Genomic DNA, 16,040 nt, shown 5'->3' with positions numbered 1-16,040 from the left:
AACACAATTTCTCTCTTTGTTTGATTTAATTTCTGCAGTTTAGTTTGCGGCCAATACCCACTTACTGTCTGATTCTTAAAGTTCCATCAGAAGGATGAGGACTTACAGTAAAAGGATCTCGACAAGGAAAGTCTCCCTGAGTTAACACGAGGAAGAAACCTAGAGACGAACCAGACTCAGTAGGGAACCCATACTCATTTTGGTGACAATGGACAGTTAATAATGTAAATGTAAATAATGTTCTTTCTACAACAGTTTGTAGTCAAGTGGAATTTGACTACAACCAAAAGCTATAATATGTAATACTGTCAAAAAACCATATTGCCATAATTCATTTGAAGAACATATTTTCAGAAGTGTGTTTATATTGCAGACTTTTTAATTTGTAATACATTTTTGCATTAGGTATAGTTTTATGCTGCATATTTGATTATTGATACCTTATATTTTATTTAAATATACAATGCCCATGATTTATGATCTGTTCTAAATGTCCAGCCATCTGTAATTATTATTTCTTATTAGATTTCATTTTTGAGGTTGTTGCTGTTAATTTACTTAAATTTATCCTGAGCAAATCAGCTGCTGCTGTTCCCATATAATGTTCCGATTTAGATGTAAGCCATCTAAAATATTATCTAACAAAGTTGCATTGTAATTTATGTCACTAAAAGGTGCCTGATGATCCAGAATGATATATCAACATGTGATGACTCAGGGGCAACAACCATATGAGGACCATTTTAGGAGATTTTGTTGAGTATCAGGTCCCCTGCTCAGTGTGTGCTGGTACACAACTGGCACGTGAAGGAACATGGGTTGAGCTGTGATAGAGCGCCTCATAGGCGAGAGAAAGACAACAGTGGGATAGTGTGCGGCTCCTGTGCTGGAGGCAACAGAGGAGATGAGGCCTAGCCGTAACAAAGCGCCATGGCTGAGTGTTAGTAAGGGGATTGGGCTGCCAACACTGCTTAATACCAAGGAACGATTAAGAACACAAAAGAGCGGGATGAAGCGGTGTGAATAGAAGCCGTGTGTCCTGGATCACATAAAGGTCTTAGAGCTGGGGGTTTAGATTAAGCCTAAAGTGAAAGTGTCTGGGACAGCGTAAGAGAAGCCAGTTTCCTTTAATTGCATTTTGTATTCAGTCACAGCTATGCCAGAAATGAGCCATACACCAGCCTGTTTCTGAAAGCAAAGGTTAAGTCAAAGATAAGATGAGATCACAAGTTTTTTTCTTATTTTTATCTGAACTAAGTAGTCAGATTAAGAACCAATGGATTTGCAACTTCGAGTCTTGCTGGTGTCTTGCCCTTGCTGGATACATAATGAAAACTTTGGAACACCTGCTTTTATCAAGTCTTCACTGACACAATGTTTAGCTACATTGATGTTTCACATTTTTTATCTATCTATCTATCTATCTATCTATCTATCTATCTATCTATCTATCTATCTATCTATCTATCTATCTATCTATCTATCTAGATGTTTTCTTTCTACTTTTACTAACATCTTAAAGACATAATTATGTATTGCTATAAAGCATGGGTTATAAAACGTGAAGCCATTGTACATTGGCAGACTCTACTCTGAAATAAATGAGTAATAACAATTAAACTGAAAAACAAGGAAACTTACAAGGTAAGCTTTGTTACTGGAATGTCTGTTTAGCTTACAAATAAGACAGTACCTTCAGGCAAGCAAAAGCTAAGCTAATCAAATTAGACCAATTTGGGTGGATTAAAAGACCCCATTGTTCCAACATGACATAGCAGTAAAAACATTACTTAACGACACAAAGGTCAAGTTTTCAGATTTGTACATGAGTTATCCCATTCCCAGGGGTTCCTTGCTCTGAGAAATATATCTTTCTTGTCCTGAGAAATGGAGGTAAGCATAATAAACCTGAAGATACTGTTAGCTATAACATATTACATAAGGAGATGCATTTTGTTTGTTTGTTTTTTACTTTTCTGTCTAACTCTAATTCAAAAAAGCTAGACAATATCTGCACACTACATTCAGGATAAATCTAATCTAATTCTAAACGGCCAATTTTCTTCCAGATATGTGCTGAGCATAAAATGCAGGTGCAATTCTCCAAAGCCTTGTCGTTGTTTGGAAAGAATACGATGGAAGGCAAGATCTGGCCCTAAAGGGAAAGTAATACAAAGAGAAAGAGAGAAAAGGAACTGTGTATTACAGCCTTGCCAAACAAGGAGGTCGTCTGTGGACATTAAATCTCTCCACATCTATGCTTCTCTCGTGTGTCCGATGACGAATCTCCTGGTTCACCTTTGTGCTGGGTCTTCACCCTTACCGTTCCTTGGGGAATGCTGGTCATGTGCGTTTGAACCCTGCTTCCCCTGCACTACAATACAGCATGCCCAAGACCCCTCTCCATTTCCTTGAAGGGCTAAGCGCGTCCATTCTAAGGTCAGAAGGGGCAAACCAGAGTGGATAACAAAGCTTTGAAAAGCTTTGCCACTTGAAGATTGCCTGACAGAGCTTTGGCCCTCTTTCCCCTCCTCGCTCCTCATCCCAAAGACTCAAAGCTTGCTGTCAGATTTGCCCACCCTCAAATCAAGCCCTGGAGCTCTTTCTCTCATTCTCTCTGTCTCTGTGTGTTCTAGCCATTTGAAACACAAAGAAGCCCCTCATTGAAGAGTAAGCACTCATTTGTCAGTATACAGTATGTATTGTAATAGAGATGGCAGCAGAGATGACTGAACAAGTGTGTACATCTGATACAGTAATTTTTTTACAGTACAGTTTTTGTACAAACAAAAAGGGCGAGCATAATGACTGTAGATTTAATCCCAAATCTTGTGGGTTCATGTCTGTAGGTTGAAGAAGAATGTTTTAAAAACATCCTTAAAATGTGGCATCTAACAAAATCTGAATGATCATTTGCACATGATAAATTTATTTACTTTATTTTATTCTTAATATATTCATGATATTTGCTGTATTACATCATTAGGATATAACTATGAAGTTTTGAATCCAGTTCATACACAAAATGTCAAGCTCAGCTATTAAAGTTACGACATCATGACGTTCTTAATATTTTAATAGATATTGTAATCAAACTTTGCAGTCTGGTAGTAGAGTAGCAGCAGCTTGAATCTCACTGCTTTTCCATAAACAGTTCAAAACTCAATTTTAATGACATTTCTATGTCAGTAATTATCACATGCAGATGCATCTTCAGAAGTTGCTGCTCTGTGTGTGGAATGCTCTCTGCGGGTATCCAGGAAATCTGGGGGGCCGAAGTGTGCCGCTCGGCTGCAAAAGGAGTGCCTGAATAAGCATGCAGGAGATCAATGCAAGCCCCTGAAAATCCCATTAGCTCCAAAAGGAACTTGCTGCCTTGGCTTAGACCTTTTGGTGGCTATCCTGCCCTGGGCGACGTCTCTCTCCATTTTGCACCTTTTTCTTTTATTTTATCACATCAGTTCCAGGGGAAGTTAGAAAATTTGAAATAATTGCAAGCCTTGTGATGCCAGCAGGGTAGCAAGTGAGGAGGCTGACTAGTGCCACAGGGCTATAAATGCAGGAGGCAAATAGTGTTCACTCAAATGAAAAATGCATCATATATATATATATATATATATATATATATATATATATATATATATATATATATATATATATATATATATATATATATAAATAAACTCAAAATTGGTGGTCTTTCATAAAATATAAAAATGGTCAATCATATTTATAATTTTATAAATTTATAATTGTTGGGCTGATTTTTTTCAGCCCCTACAAGCTAACAGTGTTTTCAATACTGTTAATACTAGAGTGGTTTCTACCTGTGGTGTGACGAGTGTGAAGTGTCTCAGCTGTCCCTCTGACGCCTCCTGTCTGGAGAAGCAGTGGGAGTAGTGATCAATAACTGCTGATCAATCCTTCCCACACTCTTTCTTATTCATGGTTGAGGAGCTCACTTTGCTCTCAGTGTAACACTTCTTTTGCAGATTGGACTTCCTGTGCTCATTATTGTAGTACCAGGGGAGATCGTTGATCATTCTCCTGCAGGCTTGGAGTGGGCCAAGCATTCATCATTAGTCCTGAAGAGCTGTCACTGGGTGATTTTCTGTCAGCTCTTACCATGGCTCTGCCAAGAGAATGATTAACATGTGTAGCTATGCTTCCCCCAAACCTAAGTAGATCTGCCAGTACTCTTTTACAGAAGGAGGAGGATTCAGGTAATCATTATTCTGCATTGAGCAGAACTGATTAATTAATGCAATGCAATTTGACCATAACTTCTATTTTAGCAATAAAATTGGTTTGGCGAATATATATATCAATCTAAAATGTAACCTTGACAGAGCAAAAATTCCATCTACTGGACCACTTAAAAACTTGCACTCCACTTAAAAGAATTTTGATGTGATTTTAGTTGATGGCCTTAGATACTTTTTCCAATTACATCAACCACCAGAATGTAACCACTAGTGACTATGAAAGCTGCACAAATTCTGATGAAAACTGCTGATCATCACGTGGCAAAGAATGGCTTGCTGATCAGAAAGCTGCAGTGACTGCCTTAATGAATCCTGGTATCCACAGCAGCAGTCAGTTCCACACATGGTGGCTTACCTGAATCTGATCAGCAAGCATAATAATGAATGCAACCCAATGGGTTCACATGGATTCAATTGTAGTGAATCAAGAGATGTAATATATGCCGGGAAGGTGCACTTATTCCAAATGGACTTATCTTTGATGAGGGTACCTTGAAGTAAATCACTGCAAATATGGCAGTGTCCTGATGCTATCTAAAGTGAAAAAATAACCTTAGCCACAGACACACTAGTCAAGGGAAATTCAGAAAACAACGACAATGAGAGCTTAATTCCACTTACTGACTGGAGCGGAAACAAGGCAGTACAAATCAATAACAAACAGTACACCAAATAATATATGTAGTAGATAATAGGATTAATATTTGCCACAGTGTTATTTAGCATTTAATACTGTAAAATAATATTAATGTACAACTAGGATTGATTATGAATGAACCCTGATCAATTCCTCAATCATAAAAGTATTTTATATAGTTTATACTTTTTATTTACTTTTGGTTTTATTTTTATCCTTAATTCCATCTTTGTGTGTTTGAATTTTCACTGTATGTCGTACTCTGTATGTATGTGTATGTGACAAATAAAATTTGATTTTATTTGATTTGGATTTTGAGGTAGCTGCAAGAACCTGTGGCCAGAAGGCTGTTGATGCCTTTCATCATGGTAACACTAGGATGTGCTGGTGCACACCAGTCATGAGTGAGTAAGGAGGCATGGTAGTTATTACTGCTTTTATTTATTTATTTATTTATTTATTTATTTTGTATGTCATCAATTTATAAACCTTTTTTAAGATATTATATTATGGGCTACAATAAAGCAAAGAAGACAGAAAATTCAAAATACCCATTCTAATGGTGAAACATTTCTAAACTATTATTAATTTTTTAAATAAGTTGCCATGCAATACACAGACTGACTGTCAGCCCAGAGTAGTAACAGTTTCAATGTAATGAATTATTGTTATAATTGGAATTTAATATAGTAAACACAGAGAAGCAGAGTGATATAAAACAGTGAAATGTGCCAGTGGTATAGTAAATATAAACACTCTTGAAATGCTTTATTCCATAAAATCAAATGACCAAAATTAACTGGTTTTAAACTGAAATGATTTTAAAATGATATGATTTTAGGGAATCTTATAAATTAAGGTTGTTTAAATTAATTAATTTGTTTTCTTTACTTTGGATAGAGCCTTCATGCAAACAGTCATATTTTAGCGGTAATTAATGTTTTAGTAGCCACATATATTGTTGTGATTGAGATATAAACACTTAAGAGTAATTTTAACACTCTGTGTTTATAGGTTTATGATGGTACTGAATGGCCTGAAGGGTAATTCATTCAATTTTGAAAAGAAAAAAAAAAACAGGATGATTTACGTTTTCTATAAAAGTGAAATATAAAGTTGTTCCACAGCTGTAGTCCAGAATTCCTCTAGAGATATTATAGTTGTTACTTGATTCAATGACTAACTAGCATTAGAATTATTAGTTACTAATTATTAATTGGTGACAATGCCAGTTAGCTATCTAGCTATTAGTGGGTAATAAATTTAAGAACAACACCCTATAAAATATTTTAGTAAGCTGCCAAGACATCTTCAGTGTACCCTGTCATACATTTTATATGTCTCTGGAACTGTACTGGAGCGATAAAAAGCATTCCCCCTAAAGAGAAATGATGAACAGGGCTCTATTATCACACTGGTCCAAAAGGTGTTTAACTGGCTTAAGATATAGTGAATATATAGTGATGTCTATAGCATATCGTACAGAGGAAAGAATAACAAAGTTTCAATTTAATCAAACATTAATCTGAATTTTTTATATTTTATTGGATTTCATACAACTTATGCAACAGAAAAGTCTGCTGTTCACCTTGACTATAACTTTTAGAACCTTCCCTTTAAATTGTGTTGTATCTGTTCTTGCAAGGTTTGTAAGCATTATTGATTCACAGGTTGATTCATTTGCACTATTATATTTAGGGGTCTATTTGTAGCATCAGGGAAAATTATTAAAGATAAATAAAGTTTGTATTTCTCTTACCACAAAATTATTCTTATCACAAAATATTGTTTGGATTATTATGTTTATTTCAGTTAACATAAAAGCTTAATTCACTTGTGCTGGAAGGAAAATCAAGCCCTCTAGTGCCAAGCTTTAGAGTAACCAAACAAAACAATTTTTGAAAATCTATCTATCTATCTATCTATCTATCTATCTATCTATCTATCTATCTATCTATCTATCTATCTATCTATCTATCTATATAATCGTTATAATCTAACAGATTGTTGAGTTGTGTCTTCTCCCTTAATATGAACTCAAGACAAAATGTCAGATAGGCAGCCATCAAAAAGACAATTTCTCCAGTGAAACATAATCTGTGTGCATTGGTCCAGCATTCTCTGCCTTGTTAGGATAAGGGTGCAGAGGTGCCACCTTAAAACCACCCCTTTGTGTGTTTGGTGAAGGAAAGGATTATGTGCTGGTGTTTAAAGAGGCTGGAGTACCAACCCCCTTTTTTAGAAGACATCAATGGCTACCATACAACTCGATCTTGCTTTTTTCTGCTTTAGGAATCCCTGGGCTTCACCCATCAGGTTGCTCTAGTCACCTGTAGTGTATGCCACCCAGCAGGATATGCTTTCATCTTTTGTCGTAAAGCAGGGAAGGGGCGGTGTTTTTTGCCATGCAGCTGGTTTTGGCATCTCGCTCCCAAACCTCCTCTCAACCCCATGTAGCTGTACCAACCCCCAAATTCAGGCAGCATACAACTCACTGTTTATGGTCAATCAGAATCCTAAAACCACAAAGATACAACACAAAAGTGAAAAAAAAAATGTTCACATGCATTTTACCATTCAAATAAATCTTCCTATCTATTTCTAGACATCTTCATACCTGTTCCCAGAGAAGAATGCAGTTACATTCATGCTGCTCAACGCAAAGTTAGTGAAATCCAAAACCACACTCTGTTAAACGGTGCTCATGCTTCTCTTTCTGAGGGCATGCAGCATCAGGGTGCAGAGTGCTGGACTCTTTTTATTGGATAAGTGGAGTGCCTTTGTGCTTTTGAACTGGTGATAGCCCGTCGGGCTCTTAATCACTGCCTCTCCGAGGTAACCAGTGTTCTGAGAGCGAGGATAAAAAAGCCACTGCCTATTCAAGAAGCTGTTGATCTAGACCTCATTGTGCTCACCACTATGGCTTGGGCAAGCAAGGTAAACAAATGGCAAACAAAAGGCGGTGCTTCACAGCAAAGCATGCTCTGTGGGGGGTTCACATCCTGAGAGCAGGCCAGGCGCCCGGAACCCCATGACAATTGTGCTGGTGTCTCACCTATGCGGAGTGTACAGTCACCTGCCAGACTGCCACTAGCTCAGAGGGAATCCAGAAGCTTTGGTACAATTATCACCTTGATCATGTAATAATGACTCCCAGTAGAACACAGCTGAGAAACAAATCCTTAGAATGTCTGTGATCTTATGATATGAATATGTGTTTGCATATCTTTGCATCATTAATATTTTTGTTTTACCGTTGTACATATATGATAATCCATTTCTCTATCCACTATGTGAGGACATCAAATTGAAGAAAACAAAACCAGAAAACCAGAACATAATTCTCATGTCAGTGCACTGTGAAACTTTAGCTGATACAGTACATTATGTTGAGACGTACATACGCGACGTTTATTTGGCTAGTCTGTCATGCAAAATTATTTGAGGGTAAAAGAATGGTTAGTGTTATCTAAAGTCTTCAAGAAATACAGAAAGCACAACTTCACTATCTTTTCAGATCGACTGTTTTATGAAAGGAATAACAAATAACAAGAATAAGAGAATAAGGAGTATTAAATGACCATGATGATAAATAATACTGTAGGAATTTAATTAGATGTTTATTTAATTTATTTATTTAGCAGCATAAATGAAGGAGTATGAAATTAAACAGTGCCATCTGGTGTGCCAGACTAAACCGTTTAGTGAATGTAAGTATAGGTACCAAAATAGTGCATCTGATTGCGATTTGTACACATCTCAACATTCTAGCATTCCAAATTATAGCACTCAAAAACACCGTCCCCTTTATTATAAAGAGACTGAACAATTCTGTGTTTGTTCCCCTAGGAGATGTATTTTGTCACAAGTTTAGCCATAAGGATTGGACTTAAGACAAATCATTTGTATTTGTATTATTCTACGAATGCCATCTTTTATACCCATGAAAGCCCTCCCCAGATGGCAGCAAGGAATTTAGAAAAAAAAGGCATTCACCTTTTTACAAAGCAATGTAATTGAGAACAAACTGTCGTTGAATTGGAGAGGGGCATGACGGCGGTCCATAGCGGGCTGCACTCCAGTTCCTGTGGGTGCTGCATTGAGAGATGGGTAACTAGGCGTGCTCTGGGCCCCTGATGCTGAGACTCTTCGTGCTCTTCAGGGCAGCTGACTGACATGAGAGGCTGCCACAGATAACATGCGAAACAGACATCCACAATGGCTTTTCACTGCCTTTAGCACACACAGTTCACAGTCAATGGACTGTTACGGTCGACACAGACAGGGAGCAATTGTGATCATCTTTTTTTCACATCTCAGTTTTTCTACAGTGTGAATTATTATCACATTTAAAAAAAAAAGGTCTAGACTTGACATTGGGATCAAATGCGCAAGTGTTCCGTTTTGGACATCCACCGCCACCTACACCAAATTTTACTTAATTTTCCGTCATGAACATAATATGTAGCTAAAGTATTACATTATAATCTTGTTTATTAAACAGCAAGAAAACACTTTATTAATTATTAGTAATCACTAAAAGCATTTATCAAATATTCTTAGTTTTTCAAGGTAGTAAAAAATGTAGTAGGACAAAAAAGGAAAAGAAAGAAAGTTGGATAAGTACACACATGAATTAACATGAATACTCATTAAGTCTTCCACAATGTAGGCTGGAGCGGGTGTCAGTGGCCTTACTTGTCTCACTGCCTTATTTTGGCCTGTAGACAAAGGCTTAAAAATAGAAAGAAATGGGATTGAGAGAACAAAAGTTACCCTTCCAAATTATGAAAATGAGCCAAAAAGAAGTTCTTTTGCCTTCCAATGCACCATCAATCATTCCTTGGGCCTCAGTCTCAAGCCTGATGCAATCTAAAGGTATTTAAAAGCTTGAGACATCAATCCAAATGCCCATCCTGTTCATGTGTCACTTTAAGAGTAATTGCTGTATCCATCATTTTGGACTATGTCTATGTAAGAGTTTATAAAATTGTATATTCAGTTTTACTATATTTAAAAGAGAGATATATTTAATTCACTCTGTTTTAAAAGTTTGGTGAAAAATGCAGAATATGAGCAAACCACATATACCAGATGTATGATGGCTAGAAGTTTAATATGTTCTTTTACACAGTAGAAGTCGCAGACCCTGAAGAAGGGGAGGCTGCCGTAGGCCATTCAAGAGATTCCTGCTTATGTATTTTATTTTGTTGTGTATAAACAGCGGCGAAAAGCGTTACCTTTATCGGCTGTGCTGCAGCCTGATTATTCCTCCCAAAAGTCCTCCCATCTGTCCTCTGATTCTGTGGCCTGAGCCTCTTTTCAGAATCCTGACAGGGAGCACTGCCGCAAACAGTAAACTGGTAGGGGGCCTTCGTTTCGCACCAATCCTCGATTGTGGCCTTCCAAACCAAAGCACTCTTCTATAGCTTTTTGATAGGCTTTCAATCCCAGCCCCACTGACAAGGTTTTCTTTGGGAGGAGTAGGAGTTGTGTTTTTTTTTTAGTGATCGTGCAGGGGTGGGTGGGGAGTGGGGGCTTACTACAGAGATTTAAGGGAGTGCCGAGGTGATTTTTTTTGGTGGTGTAGAGGGGGGAGTTGATGGTGGAAAGTAAAAACTGCAGCAGATGGGGCTGATTGTGCTCTCTACGCAAATTAAGGAGCGAGACATCTGCAGCCGCTACATACTGGTGGTCTGAGGCAATTAAGGCAGGGTAATGGTGAAGGAGGGGGGAGGAAAGGACTGCAGGACAGAGGAAAAGACAGTCCTGCCTGCCGGTGCATAGAGATGGAGTCAGGCTCACATTACAATGAGGCTGGCTACAATAGAGCAAGCCAGCCAAGAAGAGATGGGGCACACTGGGTGTGTGGGGATGGATGGGGGAGTCCTGAAGATTAATGTATGAAGAAGAAGCCACCAACAACCATCCACATAGCCAAAATACAAGAAGGGGGCCTTCCAAGTCTCAAGTCTATCCTAAAAAAAAGTTATAAAGTGTATCCTTTTCTCCCATCTTCCCCTGTTTGAACCCTGAGGTCATTTACAGAGGTGACAGCTTAGTTGTTCAGTGTTGTGGATTTAATGTGGAGTGCTTCTCCCCATTTTTTTTTTGGCGGTTTTGTCCTCTGTCCTAACTCCCCTCCCCACACCCCCCCAGCTCTGTAGAGGTGATGTGACAAAGCGAGGTCATCCCTAGGATTAGACCCCTTTAACGTAGCCTTTATTTATGGACTGGGTGCTGGGGGGATATTTGGGACAGGAGAAGAATGCCTCCATGGTGTTTACAGGGGCACCTCTCCTGGGATATGTGTGCAACAATGCCAGTCCACAGCAGATTTGCATAACTCAATCTCATCTAATCAGACCCAAGTTGTTTTAAATAATTGGGCCAACCAACAGGATGCAATTACTGTCTAAGTGGGTAGCTGTTTGTGCAACTAACTAGGAACAAATCATACACTCATTAATACGTGCAAAGGAAGAATAATAACACACGGGCCTGTGGATTTAGTTCAAACCTTTTTAGATTTATACGGTCAAATCTATTTATTTTCCTTGGTGCTATCAAATCAAGTATGTACAGCATTCAAACATTATTTTGTAGCTAATTTGAGATTTTAAGGACATCCTATCTGATAGAACACCTCATATTTGAGTTGATGCATAAATATCCTTTGCTGTATGTGTTCGTATGAGGATTATAAGTACATATGAGTTTGTATCACATTTATTTATTTCAATATATGTGTGTTTGTGGAACTATAGTAAAGTTAGTAAAGTGATCTAAAAAGACACGTAACTCTACGTTATTGTATCGGCTTAAGAGGGTCAAGGAATGGTTCATTCCTTGTGTGAATCTCAACCTTGTCAAGCCAAAGCACAGTTATTATGGAGGTTTTCTGGGAGGACATCGTGTCTTCTATATTAATATACTACTTAGACAGAGTTCCATTATCTCCCCATTGACCTCATCATGACTGAAACGAGATCTTGTTTGGTGTTAATCTTGTGGTTTTGTCACCTTATTTTAGCTCCCTATTGGATAAGACACGTTGAGTGTGAGGCTCTCTCCTGACATACAGTCAAATGGGTGTGGAGTGCTGCTGCTGAGGAGTCTGCTTTTAAAGAGACAGCAGTGGATCCTTTTGAAGACAGCACAGGCAGTTCACAAAGTGTGTGAGGTTACTCATCCATGGACTCAATGAAGCTTTTCAGAGCTGGGGTACTCATACACAGACAGAATTAACAAGTGTTTGCTCACAAGAGGTTGCCTAGTATGAGAAGGCCCAACTTTGTTTCTTCACTTGACAACAGTCCATCATCTCAACATGTTTCTTTGTAAAGTAAATCTTAAAGGAATCAAAGACAAGACAGCGCAAGTGCTACTTGTGTCCAAATAGAATTGCTTTTAATTGTTCTGTTTTCTCTAAATTCTCTTTTACTTATTCACCCTCTACTGGCATATCATGAGACATCCTTGCTCTAATGTTTCAGAAACTCTGTAATACAAATACACCAATTCAATACAACAAGCCTTTATAAAATTGAGCCTATAAAATAGTTAGGAATGTGAAAGTTCATGTAGACTGCAGGGGCAACTGCACACTATAGTGCTCTTATACACAGTGTTCATTGGCAGCCAAGCATCTCACACACCAGCTCATGATTTAGAGCTTTTTTGCCCTTGTTCTCCGTGAGCGAGTACAACCCTGAGGATATTTTTCCTGCTGCTTTTGGAGAAGTCGATGGTTCTTATAATTGTTCAGTGGCGTGAATCAGCCATCACAAAACACTGAAGCACATTGAGAGCCCTGGCAGAGGGCAGCAAGGAGGTGATGAAGTGGCAGTGAGAATGAACTTAATCCCCTAAGCTCTTGTTGGGGCTTGTCTGTATGCTCCCTCCTTCCCTAGGACCCCAGCCTCACAAAGAAACTCAAAGAGTACCCCCCCACCCGGTCTGCTTTTTAAAGGAAATTAAAAACAGAAAAGGGAAAAAAAAAACAGTCCTCATACAACATTTGAGGCACATTTAATAGGAGTTTGCATTGATTTTGGACAGATGGAATCAGGACATTTTGTAAAACAGATTCTCAATGCTGCTACTACATACGTTTGTACATGTTGCACAATGTACTTTATAATACAGTATGCACATTGGTCAGCACTATTTTCTGTACTATGTGTATTTTGTCTGTAGTGTTTTGTATTGTCTGTCTGCACTGTCCTTGTCTCGCACTGTTGCACTAGGTTGCACATGTTGCACTTTATGTGGCTAGATCATTTTTTGTCTTGTTTTTATGTAGCTTTATGTCATTTTTTGTTGCACCATGGTCCTGGAGAAGTTTCATTTCACTGTGTACTATGTCAGCTGTATATGGTTGAAATGACAAAAAAAATCCTCTTGCCATTAGCAAAAGCATCTACTGTACCAAGAATTATTTTAATTAAATAATATTTTAGTAATACTACTTTTAAAAGTATTCATTATTTCAGAAAGCATTATGGCCATATTTATTGTATAAATATATCTAGTTTGTAAATATATCTAGTTCCTATTTAAACACCATTTGCTTATAATATTTCACTGAAATAATAACACGCATGCACACAAAACAGTGCTGTTATAATCAACTTTGATTCCTTCCGCTGATATAGTGTAGCATTCTATAAATATGAACTTTTTTGAATTGAGTTTTATAGTAGTGAATATCTATCTGCTTTGTAAAATATGGTTTGTCATGGATATTACAGCGTTTTTGTATTACATAAAAACCATTAAATAAAACTAATCAATAAATGAAATAATAAATGAAAACAAGTTGTTGAGCTTTGGACCCAACTGTATGTTCCAACACAGTTATTAAACCATTAGTCACTTAACCAATAATATGCAACGTTGCTCATAAACCTAGAGCCAGAACAAATATTTCTAAAGCTTATCAGCTACAAAGAAGCAGTCAGTTGTGCAGGTATTTCAGTTTTCTTTTTACTATTTCAATATGAAATACCGGTCGGCGAAGGGAACTTAATGACGTAGATGAAAAACACATCATGTATACTTCTCACGTTTGTCACACTTTAATGTTTCAGATCATCAAACAAATTTAAATATTAGTCAAACACAAGTAAACACAACCTGCAGTTTTTAAATGAAGGTTTTTATTATTAAAGGAAAACTAAATCTAAACCCACATGGCCCTGTGTGAAAAAGTGTTTGCCCCCCTGTTAAAATATAACTGTGGTTTATCTCACCTGAGTTCAATTTCTCTAGCTACACCCAGGCCTGATTACTGTCACACCTGTTCGCAATCAAGAAATCACTTAAATAAGACCTGACTGGCAACGTGATGTAGACCAAAAGATCCTCAAAATCTACACAGATCATGCAGATCCAAGAAAATACAGGGACAAATGAGAATGAAAGTAATTGAGACCTATCAGTCTGGAAAAGGTTATAAAGCCATTTCTAAAGCTTTGGGACTCCAGCGAACCACAGTAAGAGCCATTATCCACAAATGGTGACAACATTGGAACAGTGGTAAACCTTCCCAGGAGTGACCAGCCAACCAAAATTACCCCAATTGTGCAGTGACGACTCATCCAAAATGTCACAAAAGGCCCCATAACGACATCCAAAGAACTGCAGGCCGCACTTGCCTCAGTTAAGGTAGTGTTCATGACTCCACCATAAAAAAGAGACTGGGTAAAAATGGCCTGCATGGAGTTCCAAGATGAAAACCGCTGCTGAGCAAAAAGACCAGCAAGAGTCGTCTCAGATTTGCCAGAAAACATCTTGATGATCCCCAAGAATTTTGGGGAAATACTCTGTGGACTGACAAGACAAAAGTTGAACTTTTTGAAAGGTGTGTCCTGTTACATCTGGCATAAAAGTAACATTGCATTTCAAAAAAAGAACATCATACCAACAGTAAAATATGGTGGTGGTAGTGTGATGGTCAGGGGCTGTTTTGCTGCTTCAGGACCTGGATGACTTGCTGTGATAAATGGAACCATGAATTCTGCTGTCTACCAAAAAATCCTGAAGGAAAATGTGCAGCTATCTGTTCGTGACCTGAAGCTGATGCAAACTTGGGTTCTGCAGCAGGACAATGATCCAAAACACACCAGCAAGTCCACCTCTGAATGGCTAAAATGAAGAGTGACTGGCCTAGTCAAAGTCCTGACCTGAATCCTATTGAGATGCTGTGGCATGACCTTAAAAAGGCAGTTCTTGCTCGAAAACTCTCCAATGTGGCTGAATTGCAACAATTCTGCAAAGATGAGTGGACCAAAATTCCTCTACAGGACTGTAACAGACAGAAAGTTAACGGTGGCCCAACCAGTTATTAGGTTTAGGGGGCAAGTACATTTTCACACAAGGTCATGTAGGTTTGGATTTTGTTTTCCCATAATAACAAAACTCTTCATTTAAAAACTGCGTTTTGTGTCACGTCACCATTTTTCTCAGTAAATTTATTTCTAAAGGTGCAATTGACATGAAATTTTCACCAGATGTTGGTAACAACCCATTCAATCCACACATGCAAAGAAATCAAACCATAGATGTCTGTAAATTAAGTTATGTTTAATAATTTTAAATGACACAGGGAAAAAGTATTGAACACATGAAGAAAGGTGCAAAAAAGCTGGTTCTGTCCAAACTGATGGCCTATAAAAAGGTCTCATTACCAAGGTATCACACAAGAAACATCTCATGATGGGTAAAAAGCAAAGAACTCTCTCAAGACCTTCGCAACCTTATTGTTGCAAAACATTCTGATGGCATTGGTTACAGAAGGATTTCAAAACTTCTGAATGTTCCAGTGAGCACTGTCGGGGCCATAATCCGTAAGTGGAAAGAACATCCTTTCACCATAAACAGGCCACGACCAGGTGCTCCTCGCAACATTTCTGACAGAGGAGTGAAAAGAATTATTAGAAGTGTTGTCCAAGAGCCAAGGATCACTTGTGGACAGCTTCAGAAAGACCTAGAATCAGCAGGTACAGTTGTTTCAAAGAAAACAATAAGTAATGCACTCAACCGCCATGGCCTGTATGCACGCTCAACACACAAGACTCCACTTCTGATGAAAAGACCTGTTGAAGCTCGTTTAAAGTTTGCTGCACAACATTTGG

Source organism: Tachysurus vachellii, chromosome 13, assembly GCF_030014155.1.
Source record: "Tachysurus vachellii isolate PV-2020 chromosome 13, HZAU_Pvac_v1, whole genome shotgun sequence".
In the NCBI taxonomy this organism is placed as follows: Eukaryota; Metazoa; Chordata; class Actinopteri; order Siluriformes; family Bagridae; genus Tachysurus; species Tachysurus vachellii.
The sequence above is the reverse complement of the archived record's forward strand: the minus strand, read 5'-3'. Positions refer to the sequence as shown.